We start from the raw sequence: 5938 nt of genomic DNA, 5'->3' as shown, positions 1-5938 counted from the left end.
TACATAGAATACCCTAAAGATGCCACCAAAAAAAACTACTAGATTTAATAAATGAATTTGGCAATGTAGCAGGATACAAAATCAATACCCAAAAAATCAATGGCTTTTTTATACACCAATAGTGACTTCTCATAAAGAAAAACTAAACAAACAGCCCATTTATCATTGCAACAAAAGAATTAAGATACTTAAGAATAAACTTAACCAATGAGGCAAAAGACCTGTACTCAGAAAACTACAGGATGTTGAAAAAAGAGATAGAAGAAGATATAAACAAGTGGAAGAATATTCTGTGTTCATGGATTGGTGGAATCAGCATCATTAAAATGTCCATCCTACCCAAAGCAACCCATAGATTCAATGCAATCCTCATTAAAATACCAACAGCATATTTCACAGATCTACCACAAACACTCCAAAAATTTATATGGAACCAAAGAAGACCCCGAATAGCTGCAGCAATCATGAGAAAGAATAACAAAGTTGGAGGAATCACAATACCAGATATCAAGTTATACTACAAAGGCACCATAATCAAAACAGCCTGGTACTGGCACAAGAACAGGCATATAGATCAATGGAACAGTACAGAGAATCCATAAATCAACCCAGCCATTATGCTCAATTAATACTTGACATAGGAGGCAAGAACATACAATGGAGTCAAGACAGTCTCTTCAACAAATGGTGTTGGGAAAATTGGCAGATACAGGCAAAAAAAAAAAAAAAATTAGACCACCAACTTACACCATACACAAGAATAAACTCAAAATGGATAAAAGATTTAAATGTAAGTCAAGAAAATCCTAGAAGAAACCATAGGCAGCAAAACATTAGACATCTCTTGTAGCAATATATTTATGGATACAATTCCTAGGGCAAAGGAAACTAAGGAGAAAATAAACAAATGGGACAGCATCAAAATAAAAAGCTTCTGCACAGCAAAATAAACCATCAACAGAACAAAAAGGGAGCCCACGGTATGGGTGTGGGCAGCCACCCATTGTCTTCACTCTCAGAGAAGCGTAAACAAGGAGCCTGGAACGGTGGTGACCCTTGAGCCCTTGGCAAAGGCCAGAGCTATGCACCGATTGTTTAGTCCAGACAATGGGGGCTTAAGCAATTTCCTGACCAAATAGTCTCAGAGTAAATCTTCCTAATACTTACTGACCTTCAAGATAGTCGGTCTGTTACTGCAATTACCTGCCTGACTGAGGGCTAGATGTGTGTCCAAAACTGAATAAAAGGTTGGCAAGGCTGAGCACCAGTGGAAGTCCTTGCCCTTGCATTGGGCTTCCCGCCTGGCCCCCAATATTTCCAAATTGTTATTTCTTGTCTCGTCTCGTTCATTTGTGCGCGGCCCTTCTCCAGATCCTGAACCCTGAACCACGCAGGACGTGGGTCTCACATCGGGAGAACATATGTAGCACTGATACATCTGATAAAGGGCTAATATCCAAAATATATAAGGAACTCATACAACTTAACAAAAGGAAGGCAAACAATCCAATTAAAAAATGGGCAAAGGACCTACATAGACACTTCTCCAAATGGACATACCAATGGCCAATAGACATATGAAAAAATGCTCAAAGTCCTAGCCACAGTGCTCACTGATCATCAGAGAGATGCAAATTAAAATGACAATGAGGTATCACCTCACACCTGTCAGAATGGCTACATCAACAAATGACAAGTGCTGGCAGGGATGTGGAGAAAAGGGAACCCTAGTACACTGCTGGTAAAAATGCAGACTTGTACAGCCATTATGAAAAGCAGTATGGAATTTCCTCAAAAAAAAATTTTTTTTTATAAATATATTTTATTGATTTTTTACAGAGAGGAAGAGAGAGGGATAGAGAGTTAGAAACATCGATGAGAGAGAAACATCGATCAGCTGCCTCTTGCACACCCCCTACTGGGGATGTGCCCGCAACCAAGGTACATGCCCTTGACCGGAATCGAACCTGGCACCCTTGAGTCCGCAGGCTGACGCTCTATCCACTGAGCCAAACCGGTTTCGGCTTCCTCAAAATTTTAAATATGGAACTGCCATTTGACCCAATGACCCCACTTCTAGGAATATATCCTAAGAAACCCGAAACACCAATCAGAAAGAATGTATGCACCGCTATGTTCTAGGCAGGGTTATTTACAGTAGCTGAGATCTGGAAACAGCCCAAGTACCCATCAGTAGATGAGTGGATAAAAAAGCACTTACACCATGGAATACTACATTACAGTAACATTCCCTTTGAGACAGCATGGAGGGACCTCGAGAGTATCATGCAAAGTGAAATAAGTCAGTCAGAGAAAGACAAGTATCACATGATCGCACTCATATGTGGAATCTAATTAACAAAATAAGCTGATGAACACAGTGGATCCAGAGACACGGAAGCATGGAGCAGAGTGCGGAATCTCAGTGGGAAGGCGGGGTGAGGGGGGGAGCGGGGGAGGTAATCAACTGAAGACCTTGTATACATATATGCCTAACCCATGGCCACAGACAATAGGGTGCTGAAGGCCTGGGGCAGTGGTGGGGCAGGCTGAAGAGGGTCAATGGGGGAAAAAGGGGGACATATGTAATACTTTCAACAATAAAGATTTATTAACAAACAAACAAACAAACCAACAAAAGAAAACCCCAAATAGTCCAGGGAATGTAAGGCACAGCATAGGGACTAAGTCAATAACTATGTGTAGTAGCAGGGGCATTGGAATTGTTGGGGGGATCGCTTCGTAAGTTACACAAATGTCTAACCGCTATGCTGTACACCTGAAACTAATATAATATTGAATGTCAACAGTAATGGAAAAAATTTTTTAAAAATTTTAATAAGTAAACATTTTTTAAAAGGAAAAAAAAGAAGAAGAACCAATAATACGAGAGTAGGGTGAGGGAGAGCGGATATGACCTGTGATTGGGAGGGAAACAGGCAGATGAAGGGACAGGAGCAAAGGCCAGAGGCTCACCTGTGGCAGAGGGGGGTCTAAAAGCACCCCTGGGTGAGGAAGGTGGCTCGGAATGTGAGGGGACAACCCAGGGGTCCGGGCTGCCTGTCGCTACGTGAGCCAGTTAAGCAGAGACGGGGTTGAATCCTGTATGAGCATTTGTCCCAGGGATGCCGGCAGGATGGGAGAGCAGCGGGTGCTCTGGCCCCCATGAGCCAGCCGCTTCCATTGGTTAGATGGACAAAGATTACACGGGAAAGTGGGCACAGGATGATCCTTACAGGTTACAAGTCATGTGGACTGGGGCGGGGGCGCGAGGTGGGAGGAGAAGCGGGGGAAAGGTCACAGAGGGCGCCCTGGGACCAGATTACAGGTAACAGGGGCTGGGGGTTGTAGGAGCAGGTGCCTCTGGGACTAGGTTGGTTCAACCACGTGGTCATAAATCTCTCCATAATGACAGGCAGTTCTGGGGACAGGAGGATGGACTGCATTCCGCTGTTGGCTCCCAGCTCCCAGCCAGGTGAGAATGTGCTTTCTCTAAGCAGAACAGAACCATCACGGTTAACAGAGCATGATTAATGTTTCTTATAATTATAGTTAGTTCCCAGAATTCTATTTCTGCCCCTAACAGGAACAGCGAGGACGAGGGCAGGAGGCTGTGTGGCTGCTCAGGCAGAGAGAGAGGGGCAGAGATACCACCTCCCCTCTGCCCTGTCCAGTCCCTACACCCACCCGCGCAGCTCCTCGGGGCCTGGGCCAGGCCGGAAGAGGGGCCGAGGGCTCGGGACCTCAGAGAGGTGGGGTGCAGGTGTGGCTGAAACCAGCTGGGAAGGTGGGGCGAAGGAGGCTGTCTAGTGAAACCCCAGAGGGGCAGGGCAGGCACCCACACTCAGGCACCATCTGGGGGCACAGCGAACTGTTCAGAAAAAAGGCCCTGATAGAATATTTGAACCTGAATTTGCTTAAACCTTCACCCCCAAATGATTGACTTCACCTGACAGAGTGGGTTTTGGATCCCAAAAGGCTGATGTACCTTAAGGCAAGTTTGTTTCTTTTCAGCAGGATGGCGTCCCCCTTCCCCCAGAGGAAGCTTCGGGGCGTTTACAAAATGAAGCAACCCCACATCTGGCTCCAAAATGAAGCAACCCCACCTCTGGCTCCCGGAGTTAGGGCGCTCCTTCCTTTCTGGCGCCCGCACACACACAGCGTCCCCCGTGGGGGCAGATCCGTTTGCTCACCCGCCTCTCCTGGGCTTTTGTTTCTCAAGAGCTGCCGTGGTAAACACCACCCCTAGCCCAGTGGCCAGGCTGGTCCAAGGCCCCAGGACTGAGGGGAAAGATCAGGGAGGCCTGGCTGGTACAGCGGCCCGGCTCGCACACCCTCGGAGAGACACCCATCTCCGCGCAGGACTGCACCACGGGCTCATTCCCACAGACGAGTTCTGCCATTGCCCCGCTGTGTGGCCACGGGCAAGCCACCAATCTCTAGAAGCCTCAGTTTCCTCATCTGCAAAGTGGGAGAGTTGGGGACCACCGTCCTATATCTTAAATCACGGGGGCCAGTTGTGTTGTGGAGTTTCCAATTTTGGGGGTGCAGGTATTATAATGTTAGGTCTGATCCAATCATTGAATCGATACCCCCTCCCCTGGGAACTGTCCTTTAGGCCACTTCACCACGGACATTCCACTTGCTAAGATCATTCTCTCTCCCTCCGGACTTTCCCAGAACCCGGACCTGCACAGAGAATCCTCCGCCCAGAAAAAGCCCGCCTAGAGTCCTTTAAAAACCTCTGACTCCCTGTCTTTGGGGGCTGGCACTATTTGGGGGCTCAGCCCATCTGGTATCCAGATGACCTAATACATTTATAACCCCTCTCCACTTTGGGATCGTGCAATCCTCCTTCTGTGACCCTAACAATACATGGTGTAACATCCCAGCAGCCCTCCCTAGTCAAGCACAGTCAATACTTTCCCAGTGAAACAGAGACTATTTGCATTAAGTGGGGTGCGTGAAAGCCATAAACTTGCACCAATTCAGGTCAAATTTCACCACCCAATGAACCAGGAAAGAAGTTCGTTTTCAGAGTATTTTGCATTTCACACTTCAGGTAAGGTGTGGGAGCTTTCCTGTCCTCCCCTCCCACCGTGGGACGGAGCTGTGACAGCAATCATTCCAGCTGCCCCTGTGGGGTGCTCATTCCAGCTGCCCCTGTGGGGTGCTCGTGGCTCCTCACCAGGGCTCTGTGCCACAGGAGCTGTTTTCAGACCCATTTCACAGACGGGGAATCGAGGCCAAGGCGGTTGAGGAACCAGCTCACTTCAGAGTCCTGCACCCTCACACAGCCCTCTGATTGCACGGCCCCCTCCCCTCACATCTACTAGTGCAGTGGTCGGCAAACTCATTCGTCAACAGAGCCAAATACCAACAGTACGATTGACATTGCTTTTGAGAGCCAATTTTTAAAAAATATATTTCATTGATTTTTTTACAGAGAGGAAGGGAGAGGGGGAGAGAGTCAGAAACATCGATCAGCTGCCTCCTGCACACCCCCCACTGGGGATGTGCCTGCAACCAAGGTACATGCCCTTGACCGGAATCGAACCCAGGACCCTTCAGTCCGCAGGCTGCCGCTCTATCCACTGAGCCAAACTGGTTTCGGCTGAGAGCCAAATTTTTTAAACTTAAACTTCTTCTCACGCCACTTCTTCAAAATAGAATCCCCCAGGCCGTGGTATTTTGTGGAAGAGCCACACTCAAGGGGCCAAAGAGCCGCATGTGGCTCGCGAGCCGCGGTTTGCTGACCACTGTAAAGAAGCAAGAAGGAAAGTGAAAGCAAAAGCCGCTTCTCGGAAAGCCCTGGCTTCCCCGAAGAGGCGCTGAGGACCACTGGCTTTTCTGCGCCAGGAATTTTTAACCCTGACCTCCCCGCACAGTCCCCGCTCCGGCCTGGGCTCGGCAGCTGCAGGCAGGTGGCCGGGGGCGG

This window comes from Cnephaeus nilssonii (genome assembly GCF_951640355.1).
Source record: "Cnephaeus nilssonii genome assembly, chromosome: 6".
NCBI classification, from domain to species: domain Eukaryota; kingdom Metazoa; phylum Chordata; class Mammalia; order Chiroptera; family Vespertilionidae; genus Cnephaeus; species Cnephaeus nilssonii.
Note: the sequence above shows the minus strand (reverse complement) of the source record.